The following is an 18,823-nucleotide window of genomic DNA, read 5'->3' on the forward strand; positions in this document are numbered from 1 at the left end:
GAAGTTACAGCAGGGCAGAGGCCAACGCTGAGCAACAGAAGATTTGAGGGGTGGTGAGGGAGGAATTGAAGAAATGGCTGGACCATGGTCAGAAGTCAGCAACTGCAGCAAAATGGCCTACTATACCCCCGTTTGGCATGTCCAGAGCCCGGGCCTTGGAGTCTGAAGATCATGGGTTCTAATCTCAGCTCCTCCACCTGTCTGCCGTGTGACCTTGGGCAAGTCACTTCACTTCTCTGTGCCTCCGTTACCTCATCTGTAAAATGGGGATTGAAACTGTGAGCCCCACGTGGGACAGGGACTGTGTCCAATCTGATTTGCTTGTATCCACCCCAGGATACAAGCTTAGTACAGTGCCTGGTGCATAGTAGTTGCTCAACAAATACCAGAATTATTATTATTATTACGTCCATGTGACCAACACCTGCACTGCAGTTGTCTCATATCCAAGGCTATATTGGACGAAAGCATCGCATTTTCGTCCCACAAAACAAGAAACACCTTCCAGAACTTTGCTTCAGCCCTGGCTCTTTGCCCCTTCCTCAATAACTACCCCTTTCTTCACCAGTCAGTTTAAAGCTCTTCTAGCCTGCCCCTTCCTCAATAACTACCCCTTTCTTCACCAGTCAGTCTAAAGCTCTTCTAGCCCTCTAGCTTTAATCCATCTTCAGAGGTGCAGCTGGGACACGTGAATCGAAGGATGGCATTTCTGAGCATTATTTTGTGACCCTCATGATGCTTCAAGCAGAGATTGTCGTTTTCCTGTTACTTGACAGTCTTTCCTGCCCGAATAAAGGTAGTAAGATCTGATCTCCACTCTGTGGAAAGAACAACTTGATACATAGCCTCATACTCTGCCATTTTCCCTATCTGTAATTTATTTTTAATGTCTGCCTACCCCTCTAGACTGTAAGCTCTCCGTGGCCAGGGATCGTGTCTATCACCTCTGTTGTACTGCACTCTCCCAAGTACAGTGCTCTGCACACAGTAAGTGCTCAATAAATATCAATGGTTGATTTGGTGGAGAATAGTTAAGCCCAAACCACTGAGTTCTATCTTCGTGATGAAACAGATGTCACATTAAAAGGCGAGTCCTCTGCTTCAAAAAGATTGATAAAACAGTACTTGAACAAAAAGGAATTTCAGATGGCTAAAATTAGAACGCTGGAAAGAAAAGGGCCGAGGCAAGAATATTTCCGAGACCTATATAAAAGTTTCATTGATTGTGCGTTGGCTAAGTTTCCATTCTCTTCAAGTTCCTAACGGAGTTAAAGGACAGTGGTCTACAGGCAAGTTGAGCTCGATACACTGTCTCCTTAACTTAAATTATCTTGTAGCTCTGGGACTGCTATATTATTCAACAAGCGAGCTGGCTGTTCTAACACATTTTTAAAAATTCCTCCATGACCACATCCCTCCATGGTGTTGGAGCTGTTACCATCACTCATTCTGGCATGGTATAAAAGGGCTATTTATGCCCTCCGAAATCAGCTTTGTCAAATCCTGCCCTTTATGTATATTAATGCCTGTCTCCCCTGCTATACTGTCAGCTCCTTGTGGGCAGGGAACGTGTCTGCCAACTTTGTTGTGCTCTTCCTACCGCTTAGTACAGTGCTCTGCACATAGTAAATGCTCAGTAAATACCATCGCTTCAAAGTGCTTAAATAGTAGGGAATGGAAGTCAACATGTGCTAAGCAAGTGTAAATGTACACTCTGGACAAGCGACCGGCAGTGCGGCCCAGTGGACCTACGAGTCAGAAGACTTGGGTTCTGATTCTGGCTCTACCACTTGTCTGCTGTGTGACCTTCGGTAAGTCACTTCACTTCTCTGGGCCTCAGTAACCTCAATTATAAAATGGGGATTAAGACTGTGGGCTCCTTGTGGGACGTGGACTGTGTCCAACCCGATTATCTTGTACCTCCCCCAGCGTGGGTGAGGTAGCCCAGTGCCATTACAGTGACTGGCACATAGTAAGCACTTAAATACAAACTAAAAAAAGTGTTGCAAGGGGGCACAGAGCTTTGGGGTGTGGATAGGATGTGAAGACCATGGGGGTCAAAGCTAATAAGTGGCACCCCACCTATTTTCTTTTTTTCCTAAGCACAGGTCCACCCTGATCTAATAAAAAATTATTCAGTACTCTCTTCTGGCAATTTACTACCACGCAAGAACTGGGTGTGCCTGGACATTTCAAGCTTTGGAGGGAAAATGGAAACAAGGTGGAACCTAAAAGTCATCTGACAGAATTACATCACTCGGGCCATGGTGTCAGGCAAAACGTTTTCACTGGCAATAATCTTAATGATCAACTGCAGCTGTATGGCAAATAGGCTTCGTTCATTAATACCAGCCTCACTGAACCACGCCTCATTAATAATAGTTGTGGCATTTGTTGAGTGCTTACTATGTGCCAGGCACTGTATTAAGTGCTAGGGTCGATACAAGATATCAGGTCGGACACAGTCCCGGTCCCACATGGGGCTCACACTCTTAATTCCCATTTGACAGACAAGGTAACTGAGGCCCAGAGAAGTGAAATGACTTGCCCAAGATCACATAGCAGACAAGAGGCAGAGCTGGAATTAGAACCTAGGTCTTTCTGACTCCCCGTGCTCTTTCCACAGTGCCACGCTGCTTCTCCTTTTAGACTGTGAGCCCACTGTTGGGTAGGGACTGTCTCTATATGTTGCCAACTTGTACTTCCCAAGCGCTTAGTACAGTGCTCTGCACACAGTAAGTGCTCAATAAATACAATTGATTGATTGATTCCATGCTCAAGTGCTCTTGGATGACAGTGTCTTCTTAACGGCTTCACCGACTCTGTCCTCTCCCGGTCCTCCTCCTATCTTTCTGGCCGCTCACTCTCTTTCGCGGGCTTCTCCTCTGCCTCCCACACTGCAACTGTGGGAGTCCTTCAAGGCTCAGCCCTGAGCCCCCTTCCATTCTCCATCTATTCTCAGCCCTTGAAGAACTCATTACCTCCCATGACTTGCACCACCATCTCTCTGTGGATGACTCCCAAATCTGCATCTCCAGGCCTGATCCCTGTCCTTCTCTGTTCCTTGAGAAAGGAATCAAGCCACTTGGCAAGGTGCCACACCCCTATCGCTTGTTAGGCTCGAACATGACTTATAGAGATACACCTTAGCACCTTAACGCGCAACTTAGTCAACCCTTAGCACGATCATCTAGCACTTGGCATGGCTTTCTGTCCGGAATCCCTGGCGCACCCCGGACTCCTGTCACCCCGGACACAAGTCTCCCAAATCGTCCACGAAGCCACAAACCATGCTGGCCACCAAAGCTCCCGTAATCTGCCCCAATGGCTTCATCTCACGCAGCTGATATATCATTCATTCGTATTTATCGTGCACTTACTATGTGCAAAGCACTGTACTAAGCACTTGGGAGAGTACAATACAACAAAGAGACATTCCCTGCCCATGAGCTCACAGTCTAGAGATGTCTCAACTTCTCTGAGCCTCCATTACCTCATCTGTAAACTGGGGATTGAGACTGTGAGCCCTACACGGGACAGGGATTGTGTCCAACCCGATTTGCTTGCACCCACCCCAGCGCTTAGTACAGTGACTGGCATATAGTAAGAACTTAACAAATACCATGATTATTATTGTTATAAAGCACTTAGTACAGTGCTCTGCACACAGTAAGCACTCAATAAATACAATTGATTGATTGATTGATATCTGGAATTGATTTATTTATGTCTGTCTCCCCCCTCTAGACTGGAAGCTCACTGTGGGCAGGGAATATGGCTGCTTATTGTTCTATTGTACTCTCCCAAGTGCTTAGTCCAGTGCTCTGCACATAGTAAGTGCTTGATAAATAGGATTGAATGAATGAAGGACAACTGATTCAACCTCTCTCTTCCTGGGGAGCCAGGCAGCACTGATTCCTCAACACAGTGCTCCCAGCTCCACCCGGCTGGAAAACAAGCCGGTTTTCCCAGTTTTTGAGCCCTGAATATGAAAGTAGTTTATCTGGCTCTTCCTGGGTTCAGTGGACTGGGTCCTGTTCAGCTCTTTGGGAGCCAAAAGCCCTCCAGGTCCGTTGCTTAGGTTTTCCACAGCCCTTCACCCACTCGATGAATAACAACCCTGACAGGGCCTTGGAGAAAAACACCCACTTGCACAAACTCCACATAGGCTACGATAATAATTGATAATAATTATGGTATTTGATAAATGCTTACTGTGTGCCCAGCACTGTACTGACCTCTGGGGAGCATACAAGCAAATCAGGTTCGACACAGTCCCTATCCCACGTGGGGTTCACAGTTTCAATCCCCATTTTACAGATGGTAACTGAGGCCCTGAGAAGTGAAGTGACTTACCCAAGGTCATACAGCAGACAAGTGGAGGAGCCAGAATTAGAACCCATGACCTTCTGATTTCCAGGCCTGTGCCCTATCCACTACATGCTGCTGCATTCCGACAGATCCTAACAGACAGTAAGCCCTCTCTGTTGACTGTGCAAGACTAGAGACTGCATCCTTTATTCAGTTGTTCATTCAATCATATTTATTGAGCACTTACTGTTTGCAGAGCACTGTACTAAGCGCTTGGGAAGCACAAGTCGGCAACATATAGAGACGGTCCCTATCCAACAGCAGGCTCACAGTCTAGAAGGGGGAGACAGTTGTGGGCAGGGAATGTAGCCATTTACTGGTATATTGTATATACTCTCCCAAGCGCTTAGTACAGAACTCTTCACATGATAAGCCTTCAATAATTACAAATGATTGATCCCATGACACGGGCCTACATCCACGGAAAACACAGGGATGATAAGGATCACAAGGAAAAGAATAATGACAACAATTATGGTATATGTTAAGTGCCTACTATGTGCCGAGTGCAGTTCATTCATTCCTTCAATCAATCGTATTTACTGAGCGCGTACTGTGTGCAGAGCACTGTACTAAGCGCTTGGGAAGTACAAGTCGGCAACATATAGAGATGGTCCCTACCCAACAACGGGCTCTCAGTCCAGAAAGGGGAGCAGACAACAAAACAAAACATGCAGACAGGCGTCAAAATCGTCAGAACAAATAGAATTAAAGCTATATGCACATCATTAACAAAAAAATAGAATAGTAAACATGTACAAGATAAGCGCTTCTAAGCGCTGAGGTAGATACAAGGTAATCGGATTGGATACAGTCCCTGTCCCTCAGAGGCTCACAGTCTTAATTCCAATTTTACAGGTGAGGTAACTGAGGCATTGAGAAGTGAAGTGACTTGCCCAAGGTCACACATCAGGCATGTGGCAGGGCCAACATTTGAACCCAGGACCTCTGACTCTCAAGGCCCAAGCCCTTTCCACTAGGCCAGGCTGCTTCTGGTGAGCGTTACGCCATACACCTTTAAAATTTTAACGACAAACCTTTCGTTTGAAAGCGAGTCGTTTCACTTGAAATACAAGTAAGTCTGTGGACCCCGGGCCAAAGCAGAAACAAGCTTCTCTCTTTTTTCAGAATTATTATTTTGGTATTTATTAAGTACTTACTACGTGTCAAGCACTGTTCTAAGCGCTGGGGTAAATAAAAGTTAATCATGTCGGACACACTCCCTATCACGTATGGGGATCACAGTCTAAGCAGAAGGAAGAACAGGCATTGAATCCCCATCTGAGGAAACTGAGGCACAGAAAAGTTAAGTGACTTGCCTATGGACAGAGAACAAGCATTTATATAGCACTTACTATAGGGCCTGGCACATCGGAAGCGCTTAACAAATACATTTAAAATAAAAGGCAGCATTTGGCAGATGGGGATTTAAAACCCAGGTCCACTGATTCCCAGGCCTGTATTTTTTCCACTAGGACAGGCTGCTTCTCTCTTCCTTGGGAGAGTAGTCAGGGGAGGGCTAAGAGTCTCTTTGGAAACCCACTGGTGACACCCTGGATTTATAGCAAATAAAAAAAACAGTATATTGAAAATCAGAAAGTCATAAGTCAAAAATTGGAAAATGAACTGCCTTAGGAGTTCATTAGTCCCTCCTGCCTTAGGAGGACTTTTTCTGTTTTTATTAAAGCTAGCCCTCTCAGAATTGCTCTCCTTCAATAAAATCTTTGCCAGCCATTTATTTTCTTAGCCTGTAGGTACTTTCTTCCTGTACAAAGCTGAGTTTTCAGGTACCTTTGGTGGTTTGGCCTACTTCAGGGCAAATGGCCCCAAGTGGGGCTGTTGGGAAACTCCTCATGAGCAGGGATTCCAGCTCCCGCTTCCCCCTTATACTTTCAGATTACCAGCTCCTTTTTTTTTATGGAATTTGGTAAGTGCTTTCAATGTGTCAGGCACTGTTCTACGCACTGGGGTAGAATCAAGGTAATCAGTCTGGACACAGTCCACGTCCCACATAGGGCTCACAGTCTTCAACCCCATTGTCCAGATGAGGTAACTGAGGCACAGAAAAGTGAAGTAACTTGCCCAAGGTCACCCAGCAGGCAAACAGTGAAGCTGGGATTATAATCCAAGTCCTTCCAACTTCCAGCTCTATGCTCTATCCACTAGGCCATGCTGCATCTCACAGTCTTCTGAGACCATGGCAAATTCCACATGTATATTCTTTCCGAGAGCTCTATATAGTGCTCTGCACATAGCAAGTGCTCAATAAATACCACTGACTGACGGAATAAATTCTCTTACCACTACTAGTATAAACATTGCCCAACAAAATCGGATTTTTCCTGGCCTCTATTTCATTAGCTTGCCGCCAACACCCTGATCGCATCCTCCCTCTAGCCTGGAACTCTCTCTGCCTCCATAGACACCAAACCACCACTCTCCTCACCTTCAAATCCTTACTAAGGTCACATCTCCTTCAAGAGGCCTTCTCCACCTAAGGTTTTTTTTTCTCCCCGACGCCCTGCCTCTTCTGTGACTACTTGCAATTCACCCTGCCCTCAGCCCCACAGTATTTATGTATCTAAGTGTAATTTATTTACATATATTCATGTCTGTCTTTGCCTCTAGACAGCTCACAGTGGGCAGGGAGTGTGTCTACAAACCTTGTTATTCTGTACTCTCCCAAGTGCTTAGCCCAGAGCTCTGCACATAGTAAGCACTCAACAAATACCATTGATAAACCCGATATCCCCGGGTCTTCAAGGCTTCAAGGCCTTGACCACTTCCTCTTTCTTTGTTCCGTGGAGACAATGCTACTTTCTCTCTCTCATTCGGATCGACCAGACTAGTGCTCAAAGTAAAAGGAATTGGCATCCTATTTGCATGTCCCTTTATAAAGCTTTTGAGGTTCCTAATTTGAATAAAATGACACAGCTGGCTCCTTGCTCACCTTGTCCTCCCCGCCCCATCCCAACAATTCCCCCCCACTTCTTCGTGACGCCAAGAGCTCCCCAACTCTGCCTGCCTGGATTTGCTACTGCTGCACCCCCTTAGCCACTGGCTTGGGCTCTTGACCTCCTCCTCCTCCCCACTCTCCCCTCACGCCACTTCTACCTCTTCCTCTATTTCCCCCTTCAATGCAAGGGGAAGAGGCCAGGGTTGGAGCTGGGCTGGACAAAGCTCACTGTCAAAGTCATAAACCAGTAACCCATAATGGGTTGTGGTGGGGAATGCTGGGGTGTTTTGTTGGGGTTTTTTTATGGTGCTTGTTAAGCTCTTACTATGTGTCATGCACTGTTCTAAGTACTGGGATAGATACAAAGTAATCACGTTGGATACAGTCCGAGTCCCATATGGGGCTTACAGTCTTAATCCCCTTTTTTCCAGATGAGGTAGCTGAGGCCCACAGTAGTGAAGTGACTTTTCCAAGGTCACCCAGCAGACAAGCAGTGGAGCTGGGATTACAAGTACAACTTGTGTTGCCAACTTGTGCTTCCCAAGAGCTTAGTACAGTGCTCTGCACACAGTAAGCGCTCCATAAATACGATTGATTGAAGTCCATATGATTCTCAGGCCCCGTGCTCTATCCGCAAAGTCACGTTGCTTCTTTAGTGTTGGGTGAGCACGCTCTGGCCGTGGCTCTGGCCGCTCTGGCCAGATGCCCCTGTGGCTAACCCAGGGATAGTGTTGAACACAACTTTATTTCTTAGGGGCAAGCAGTGGCAGCTTCTGCTCCGGACTACTAGCCACAGGCCAATGGCCCCATTAGCAGACCCATTTTGGCCACCCTCCATTTCCCCCCCGCCAGCCCCGTGCCCTCCGTCTGGGGTGGTGAGTGAGGTGGAGACCAGCCTCTCTTCTGTTGCTCCCTTAGCCACACAGGCCCGGGTCTGGGAATCAGAAGGACCTAGGTTCCACCACTTCTCTGCCGTGTGACAAGTCACTTAATTTCTCTGAGACTCAATTTGTCACTTAATTTCTCTGAGATTCAATTCCCTCAACTGTAGACTGGGGATTAAGACTAGGAGCCCCGTGTGGGATGGGGATGGTGTCCAACCCGATTTGCTGGTATTCACTCATTCAACTGTATTTACTAAGGGCTTAATGTGTGCAAAGCACTGTATTAACCTGTTGGGAGAGTACAATATAATAAAAGACCCAGTTCCCGCCCACAACGAGCTCAGGGTCTAGAGGGGAAGACAAACATTAATATACATAAATAAATAACAGATCTGTACATATGTGCTGTGGGGATTGGAGGGAGGATGAATGAAGGGAGCAAGTCATGGACATGCAGTAGGGAATGGGAGAAGACTGGGAGTAATATCCACTCTAGCGCTTAGTACAGTGCCGGGCATTTATTAAGTCCTTAACAAATACCACAATTACTACTGTTATTCAGAACCTGCCCTTCTCCGCAGCTTCTCCCCAGGCTCTCTCTCCCTTCTGGTTGTCTTGACACTTGGATCTGTGAATTTGGGGGATTAGGTATTCACCCCACCCTCAACTCCCCAGCACTTATGTACATATCTACAAATCACATATTATAAATTATTTTATATTAACATCTGTCTCTCCCGCCTTAGACTGTAAGCTAGCTGCGGGCAGGGAATGTGTCTACCAACTCTGTCGTAGTGTACTCTCCCAAGCACTTAGTACAGTGCTCTGCATCCAGTAAGCACTCAATAAATACCATTGATTGATTAAAGGGTGCAAATTCAATAAGAGAGCAAGACTGTTTGCCGGAATGAACTGCAAGGCATTCGGGGAGAAGTGGGCATGGGGCAGCCACCGCTGGGGATTGATTTCTCCTTCTGGGTTCACCCAAGGTGGCATCCTCCAGCATGGGTGCCAGGAATGACACATCTCTCGATTCTGCATTTTCTCTCTTCTACCCCTAATTGCTGTCCCTCTCAGGGTTGCACCTGGGGAGTTTCCAGTCCTCTACCAGTCTCGGCTATGGGAGGGAGAGTCAAGCAGAGGCCTACCCATCCCATTCCTAAGCCTGGCCAGTGGCTAGCAAGTGGAAGGCAATCTGCTACAAGTCAAAACTCACCCGTGCTGGGCAGCAGTGGCACGGGAGAGAGTCAAGGGTGGAGACTCGAGTTTACGGCGGGGAAGGCGGCAATGGTAAACCAATTCCGTATTTTTACCAAGAAAACTGTATGGATACACTACCAGAACGATTGCAGATGGAGAGCGGGGCATTCTGTGAGAGATCAATCAATCAATCGTATTTATTGAGCGCTTACTGTGTGCAGAACACTGTACTAAGCGCTTGGGAGATGCATCCGTGGCGTGCCTATGGGTTGGAAACGACTTCACAGGACCTAATTGCTAGGTGACTTGGATGAGTAACTTAATCCTCTATTCATATACTTTCTCAACTGTTCAAAGGCAAGGACAACGATAACTGCATTGAGAAGTGCAGTGGAAAAGAGCAAATAACCTTTGGCATCTAAGTGCTTTATATACAGCAATAAGCTTCCCTAGGCAAAACACCAATTTCTCATCCTGTAGAGTCTGTACTTCATAACTGCTTTTGTAATCAGGTATAAATGTAAGAAAAACAGACCAACTCCTCATTCCCCCTCCCATCATGCCGGCTGATGGCATCTTTTCCCATCCTTCCTCCCTAGTTCAGGAAAATAAGATCTATATCTGACACCTGTGAGACTTGATCCTAATTGAAATCTCAAATACGTAAAGAGACCAGGTTCCTGATTAATCCTCTGCTCTGGCTTCAAGTGTATGGAAACCGTGTCACGGCTTCAGGAGATCACCTGACCCACATTTTCAAGTCACTGTAATTTCTCTGGTAGGCATACGTGGGATTTAAATCCCTTTTGTTTGCTGTAGTTTTTAATTAGAAAATAGAGATTTGAGTGCATAATAGCAGAATCAGTGAGCCGATCGTATTTATTGAGTGCTTACTGTGTGCAAGGAACTGTAGTAAACACTTGGATGCGTACAATATAACAATATCGTACTCATATAACAACCTACTGAGAGCTCACCTCCTCCAAGAGGCCTTCCCAGACTACGCCCCCTTCTTCCTCTCCTCCTCCCCATCCCCCCCAGCCCTACCTCCTTCCCCTCCCCACAGCACTTGTATATATATTTGTACAGATTTATTACTCTATTTATTTTACTTGTACATATTTACTATTCTATTTTTTTTGTTAATGATGTGCACACAGCTTTAATTGTATTTGTTCCAACGATTTTGACACCTGTCTACATGCTTTGTTTTGTTGTCTGTCTCCCCCTTCTAGACCGTGAGCCCACTGTTGGGTAGGGACCATCTCTATATGTTGCCGACTTGTACTTCCCAAGCGCTTAGTACAGTGCTCTGCACACAGTAAGCGCTCAATGAATCCGATTGAATGAATGAATGAATATAACAGACACATTCCCTGCCCACAACAAGCAGTGGATCTCAGGAATTAAATCCATAAGAGCAATATCCTCCTGTCAGGCTTATCACACTATACTTTGCAGTACTGTGGATTAACTGTAATGCCAATCAATCCTATGTATTGAGCGCTTACTGCGAGCAGAGCACTGTACTAAGCATTTGGGAGAGTACCATATAACAGATATATGCCCTGCCCACAGAGCTTACAATCTAGGTATACAATGCCGCGTACACCAGCTAAGACAAAGAATTTAAACTGCCTTTTCTATATTTTTATGTCCAAGAACAGCTAACTCTGAATAGAAGGTACAAAATCAATATTTATCAGTGGTAACCCTGTATACACATATTTATACAGATTTTTTGTAAATGCTCATATATCTCTGCCCAAAAGGGTTATTTATCTGACTGCCTGAAAAAGTGTCATTTTTCTAAAGGATCAAATCTGAAATGAAGTGTAAGGGTGAGTTCTGGATATTCCTTTTTCTCTCCCTGCTAAGGGGACATTTCCCCATATATAGTTTATGTTATTTGTTACATGCTTACTATGGACCAGGTACTGTACTAAACGCTAAGGTAATCAAATCAGGTCGGGGTAATCTAATCAGGTTGGACACAGTTCCTGTCCCAGGTGGGGCTCACGATATTAATCCCCACTTTCCAGAGGAGGTAACTGAGGCCCAGAGAAGTTAAGGGACTTGCCCAAGGTCACACAGCAGACAAGGGGCAGAACCGGGATTAGAACCCAGTCCCTTACACTATCCACTAGGTCACACTTGTTTTGCATCAGCCAAAAAAGAGGACCAAATCCAAATTTTATATGATGATCTCAACCAATTTAATCCCTCAGAGTTATTACATTTGGGGCATTAGAACCCGGGGAGAAAACTGTTCTTTCTAACTCTGCTGAATTCTCGAAGGATAAAATTCTTCAGAGTCTGGGAAACTTATTTCTCTACTCATCCATTAGTCCCTGAGTTTCCGTGGCTTTCACAAACCTCAGTTAATACACGGGTCATAGAAGGTGATGACGTTGATAACTAATACACAAGAAAAGTCACAACTTGGTGCAGAATTTTGCACATTTTTTGCTGAGCACACTGGATGTGAATTATATGAAAAAACTACTCGACTTCTAAAACGGAGCTTTTCTTAAGTAGGAGGGCGAGCATTTTATTGAGACCTCAGCTACTTCTAGAGACCTTTATACATATTTTTAGCAGATTTTAAGAAATCCTCAGCACACAAATTACTTCATCTTAAAGATTTAACTGAAAACTTGATTAAACCTAAATTGAATTTTGCAAAGTTTAAATTCACTAATTTTAAAACCAGGATATGACTCCTCTATTCACAGAGAAATGAAAAGGTGGTGTCGACTTGAAAATGCTCAGCATAGGAAGATTACCAGCCTTCGAAGCTCACATTCAATAGGTATAATTGTACACTGTCCTTATGAACCACTAGCTTTGAGGCTGAAATCCAAGGGGAACTTGCTGTAGGTTAGATCCTGACCATTTGTGGAGGGGAGAGAAGACAAGCACAGGGAGAAAGTCAGGAATTGTCCTGACAATCAGTCCAGTAATTTCAGCTTTTGGACACTCTGATGATGCAGAGACCCAGAGTTCAACTCCAGAATCCCAAACTACAAATAAATGTTGATTTTTTTTTTGGCCCGAAAAATTGGATACCTCTCAGTTTTAGAAAGAGAAGACGCTTTTAGACTTCAAATTGGAACTTGAGAATATGAGAAGAAAAAAAAAAACTCCACTCCTGTCTATCCTTTGCCCCTAAAGACTCAGGATTGTGCTACCCATTAATCTCTTACTACATGCCAGGCACTGGGATAGATACGAGATAATTAGGTCCCACATGGAGCCCACAGTTTAAGTAGGAAGGAATACAGGCATTGAATCCCCTTTTGCAAGATGAGGGAACTGGGGTACAGGTAAGTTTTTTTTTGTCTTTTTGTTTTATTTTTTAATGGTGTTTGTTAAGCCCTTACTTTATGCCAGGCACTGTTCTAAGCATTCAGGTAGCTACAAGCTAATAATAATAATAATAATGGCATTTGTTAAGCACTTACTATGTGCAAAGCACTGTTCTAAGCGCTGGGAGGGATACAAGGTGATTAAGTTGTCCCACGTGGGGCTCACAGTCTTAATCCCCATTTTACAGATAAGGTAACTGAGGCTCAGAGAAGTTAAGTGACTTGCCCAAGGTCACACAACAGACATGTGGTGGAGCCGGGATTCGAACCCATGACCTCTGACTCCGTGCTCTTTCCACTTGGGTTGGACACGGTCCCTGTCCCACATGAGGCTCACAGTCTTAATCCCCATCTGACAGATGAGGGAACTGAGGTCCAGAGAAGAAGTGACTTGCCCAAGGTCTGCCTACAGTAAGCGCTCAATAAATACCACTGATTGATCGAGTCTCCCAATCACATATTTATTTATTCAGGATTAACACTTGCTGCTCAAATGAACACAAACATGCATGGCCTAGTGGATCGAGCACAGCCTGGGAGTCGGAAAGATCTGGGTTTTAATCGTGGCTCCGTCACGCGTCTGCTAGGTGACCTTGGGCAAGTCACTTCACTTCTCAGTGCCTCAGTCTTGATCCCCATTTTACAGACGAGGTAACTGTGAGCCCCATGTGGGACATGGACTGTGTCCAACCTTAGCTGGACACATATCTACCTATATATATAGGTATCTATATATACCTATAAAGTATCTATATCTATAAAGTATCTATAAAGTATCTACCTTAACGTTTAGAACAGTGCCTGGCACGTAGTAAGCACTTAACGGAGACCATCTAAACAAAGACAAAAAACTTTTTTCAGGTCTTCCAGGACCAGAGCTGCTCTTTTGAGCCATAGCACTGCCACTTGTCCTAGTACTTCAGCTTTGCATTTGAAAAGTATTTTTTCACCAAAGCACGTAAAGCTGAACCTTGGTGAAGAGCAGTGATGTGAATGTCGGTCGCAAATCTTCCCTGCGTATCTTTTATACTTTTCTCTTTCGGTGTGAAGAAATGGTTATAGTGACATAATATAAAAAAACCAGCCAAACGCACTCGTATATTTTGGTCAATTTCTCTATTTATAAAAAGCACACTGTCAATGTCCCCACTTTTGCGCTGCTGTGTGACCTTAGGCAAGTCACTTCACTTCTCTAGTCCTCAGTTTCCTCATCTGTAACACGGGGACTGTGTCCAACCGGATTAGCTTGTACCTACCCTACCATTTGGTACAGTGCCTGGCACATAGTAAGCGCTTAACAAATACCACAATTACAATTACACAGTAAGGGCTTAATATCATTTAAAAAATGCTGATGGGTTTTAAATTAGCACCCACCCGGCAATCTATCTTTCCTTCTTGACAGATGTGAAGCACCTTGAGAGTTCTCTTTCAAATTGAATAATTTACAGAATCGGTTAGCTAGACTATGGGAAATTACAGCACACATATACACCTTACTTAGGAACTGCCAAAACTGAGTCACAGATAAATTAGAGACTAAGGTGACATTCTTTGATAAAACTCTCTTTTATATCATTACACATTGTTGGTTTTTTGGTTTTTGTTTTTTTTTTAGTCCTCCACCAGCTCTTTGGTCCCACTTTTCTATCATTTTGATATCCAGGTACGAATACTCACTCTTCTCTGGTTTCCCTGAGGCACTGGGGTTCCCACCCGCTGGGGTTTCCTGCAGTGGCTATAGTTTTAACCACCCTTTGCGTCCCCCTACCCGTAATTTATCCATCAATGGCATTTAGTAAGCGCCTACTGTGTGCAGAGCACTGTACAGAGCGCTTCGAAGAGGACAACACAACAGAATTAATAATATCCACAATTGTGGTATTTAAGTGCTTTACTGTGTGCCAGGCACTATACTAAGCACCCAAGTGGATACAAGCAAATCGGGTTGGACACAGTCCCTGCTCCACATGGGGCTCACAGTCTCAACCCCCATTTTACAGATGCGGAAACTGAGGCCCAAAGAAGTGAAGTCACTTGTCGCAGGTCACACAGCAGACAAGTGGCGGAGCCGGGATTAGGACCCATGACCTTCTGAGGCTGAGGCCTGTGCTCTATCCATTCTGCCATGCTGCTTCTCTAATGTGTTGGTAGGCACATTCCCTGCCCACAACGAGCTTATATTCTAGACGCTTATTTTAGTGTTTCTCTCCCCAGCTAGACTCCTTGAGGGCAGAGACTTTAGAGACTTTATTGTACTCTACCAAGGGCTTAGTACGAGTGCTTGGCATAGAGCGAGAACCCAAATGGCTCACTGTGGGCAGGGAATGAGTCGATCCACACTCATATTTTACTCTTCCAAGTGCTTCGTAGTAATAATTATGGTATTTGTTAAGTGCTAACTGCGGGCCAGGCATTATTCTAGGCGCTGGGGTGGATACAAGCAAATCAGGTTGGACACACTCCCTGTCCCACCAGGGGCTCACAGTCTCCATCCCCAATTTACAGATGAGCCGTTATTATTATTGGGTGATTGCGGCACAGAGAAGTGAGGCGACCTGCCCCAGGTCACACAGCAGACAAGCGGCCAGAGCCGGAATTAAAACCCATGACCTTCTGATTCCCAGGTCCGTGCTCTCTCCGCTGCGTCACGCTGCTTCTCAAGTACAGTGCTCTGCACGCAGTAAGGACAGTAATGAAGAGAAGCAGCGTGGCTCAGTGGAAAGAGCCCGGGCGTTGGAGTCAGAGGTCATGGGTTCAAGTCCCGGCTCCGCTAATTGTCAGTTGTGTGACTTCGGGCAAGTCACTTCACTTCTCTGTGCCTCAGTAACCTCATCTGTAAAATGGGAATGAAGACTGTGAGCCCCCCATGGGGCAACCTGATCACCTTGTAGCCTCCCCAGCGCTTAGAACAGTGCTTTGCACATAGTAAGCGCTTAATAAATGCCATTATTATTATTATTATTATTATTATTAATGAATCTGATCGACTGAAATACTACTAATGATTTCTTTTATCCCTCCCTAGGTTTAAATAAAAAGGAAATCGGTTCGCTTAGGATAGTTTCGCAGTCCTCTGGCTTCTCTCTGAATCTGTTTCTTTAAGAAAGGACTAAAAGTCCCCCATGTTACTAAACCTCACGTCTGTTCGAATTGGGAAAACCACGGGCAACTCCAGTTCTCATGCATTCTCCTGAAAAGCCTCCTGCCGCCTCAGGAAAATGAAATGCCAAGCAAACGGAGCCACAGGGTAAGAAGATTTCCCTGCAAAGCACTTACCCCTTTGCTATATAATTAGATCATCAAGTTCATCCCATAAAGTAGGTTAATTCCTCCTACTTTAACCTTTTCCAAGGCTTCCGGGGTTCTTATAACGAGGAGAGGGAGGCAGACTTGGCTGGGCTGCTTCTCGGTGCATGGAGGGATGGCCGAAAGGTTCAGAATTCGGGCAACCTCTCCACCAAATAAACACACACCTTTGAGATGTGCGCTGAAAGCTGCTTAGGCAAACAGCAAGAATTTCTAAAAAAACTCTTGACAATTTCTAAAAAACTCTGACCTAGTTGGGGGGAAGGTGTCACATCTTCTAAAAGTAAATGAACTTCTGCGCAACACAGGAGTGTCAGGCATCAAAACACGTGAAGGGGAACCCAATGGGGGGGGGGGGGGAGAGGGAGAGAAAGAGAGAGAGAGAGAAAAAACAGAACGGGAGGCAGAACTGAAAAAGAAAAACAGGATAGAAGGGGAGAGAGGGAGAGAGAGAGGGAAAGAGAAAGAGAGAGAGAGAGAGAGAAAAAACAGAATGGGAGGCAGGACTAAAAAAGAAAAAGAAAACAGGATAGAAGCATTTCCCTCTGCAATTTCCAACCTCCAAGCAGCCCGACAAGATCTGGGGCTTCAGCTCCAGGACGACAGATGGAAGAGCTCCGTTACGCACAGCTTTGGAGCTTTGTGGCTACAGTACAGGCCTGGGAATCAGAAGGACCTGGGTTCTAATCTCCGCTCCGCCACGTGTAGGCTGTGTGACCCTGGACAAGTCACTTCACTTCTCTGGGCCTCAGCTGGGGATCAAAAGTGTGAGCCGCATGTGGGACGGGGCTGCGTCCAACCTGCTTCACTTGTATCTACCCCAGTTCTCAGAACAGTGCTTGGCACATAGTAAGCGCTTAACAAATACCATTATTACTGTTATTATTATAATTACGATGATGATGATGTAGGAAGAGCTTTCAGGCCGAGGGCAAGGACGGGCGTGATCTAATTATATAGCAAAGAAAGGCGTAAGCGCTTGGCGGTGAAATCTTCTTACCCTATGGCTCCTTGTGCTTGGCATTTCATTTTCCTGAGACTGCAGGGGATTTTTTCCTGAGAAAGCAGGAGACCTGGAGTCACGGATCCTTTGAGCCCGTGGTTTTCCCACCTCCAACAGGCGTGATGCCTCGTTACCCGGGGAGCAATGTGTCGGATTCAGTCATTTCTGAGAAACAGATTCAGGGCTGGGAACTCCGCTAAAAGAAGAGACTTCCTTTGGATGGAAAGGCAGGAGAGGGAGAAAAGAAATCGACTGATCAAGTAGCGGGTGCGAGCTAAATGGGGTTCGGGGCGGGAGGACTGACAGATGGATGGAGCCCAGGGGAGGCTCGTGGGGGGCTGGGAGGAGATGGTTGGGGTCGGGGGGCGACCCTCCAAAACTGGAGGTGGGGGGCTGTGCTCTGTTGTATTGCAATAATAATAATAACAATAATGATATTTGTTTAGCGCTTACTAAGTGCCAGGCACTATACTAAGCGCTGGGGTGGAGACAAGCAAATGGGGTTGGACACAGTCCCTGTCCCACGTGGGGTTCGCAGTCCCAATCCCCACTTTACAGATGAGGTAACAGAGGCCCAGAGAAGTAAAATGACTTGCCCAAGGTCACACAGCAGACAGGTACTGTGCTCTGCACACAGTAAGCGCTCAATAAATACGATTGAATGACTGAAGTGGCGGAGCCAGCATTAGAACCCATGACTTTCTGACTCCAGGCCCGTGATCTGTCCACTTTGCCACACTGCTTCTCTACTTTCCAAAGCGCTTAGTGCAGTGCTCTGCACACAGTGAGTGCTCAATAAATCTGATTGAATGAATGAATGAAAATTGGTAGCATCCTCCCCCTCTTCCCTCCCTCCCTGAGCCCCCTCTCTCCTTTTTATAGTATTTGTTAAGCGCTTACTAGGTGCCAGGCACTGCGCTAAGCGTTGGGTGGAGCCAACTTAATCGGGTTGGACCCACGGGGCTCCCAGTCTCCATTCCCATTTTACAGAAGAAGTAACTGAGGCCCAGAGAAGTGACTTGCCCAAGGTCACACAGCAGACAAGGGATGGAGGTGGGATTAGAGCCCAGGTCCTTCTGACTCTCGGGCCCCAGGCTGTAATCATTAGGGCACACCGCTTCTCTTCCTCTCCTTCCCTCCCCTTTTTAGGGTGTTTGTCAGGCGATTCCTATGTGCCAGACACTGTTCTAAGCGCTGCGGTGGATACAAATTAAACAGGTTGGACCCAATCCCTGTCCCGGGCGGGGTTCACAGGCTTCATCCCCATTTTCCAGGGGAGGGAACTGAGGCACAGGGAAGTGAAGTGACTCACCCAAGATCTCACAGCAGACAAGGGGCAGGGCTGAGATTAGAACCCAGCTCCCTCTTGACTCCCAGCCCCGGGCTCTACCCACTAGTCCATGCTGCCTCTCTCCCTCTCTGCCACCCCAGGAGGGCAGCCCCCATCCCGTGCCAACCCCGGAGGGCAGCCACCACCCCGTGCCACCCCTGGAGGGCAACTCCGACCCGGTGCCACCCCAGGAGGGCAGCTCCGACCCCGTGCCAGCCCAGGAGAGCAGCCCCTATCTTGTGCCACCCCCGGAGAGCGGTCCCCACCCTATACCACTCCTCGGAGGGCAGTTCCGACGCCGTGCCACCCCCGGAGGGCAGCCCCCACCCCGTGCCACGCCAGGAGGGCACCCCCCAACCCGTGCCACCCCAGGAGGGCAGTCCCGACTCCGTGCCACCCCAG

At 46.3% G+C, this 18,823-nt stretch overlaps 1 protein-coding gene and 1 non-coding gene across 4 annotated transcripts in view; one reads left to right on the forward strand and one right to left on the reverse strand.

The window, feature by feature from the left end:
• Nucleotides 1-18,823, reverse strand: part of ZNF385B (zinc finger protein 385B) — a 316,667-nt gene that overhangs the window by 283,167 nt on the left and 14,677 nt on the right. Inside the window, exon 1 of one of the 3 annotated variants that reach the window (XM_038750909.1) lies at nt 17,089-17,201. The exons of the other annotated variants lie outside the window; for them this stretch is intronic. The gene's annotated coding sequence lies outside the window, so the exon portion shown is untranslated. Of the gene's footprint in view, nt 1-17,088; nt 17,202-18,823 lie in introns of those variants that run through there. 3 annotated transcript variants of the gene reach the window in all.
• LOC119932726 lies at nt 9,279-9,417 on the forward strand. Its single transcript, XR_005452465.1, has one exon. It is a non-coding gene; the product is annotated as a small nucleolar RNA SNORA7 (small nucleolar RNA).

The sequence above is a fragment of the Tachyglossus aculeatus genome, chromosome 9 (assembly GCF_015852505.1).
Source record: "Tachyglossus aculeatus isolate mTacAcu1 chromosome 9, mTacAcu1.pri, whole genome shotgun sequence".
Lineage (NCBI taxonomy): Eukaryota > Metazoa > Chordata > Mammalia > Monotremata > Tachyglossidae > Tachyglossus > Tachyglossus aculeatus.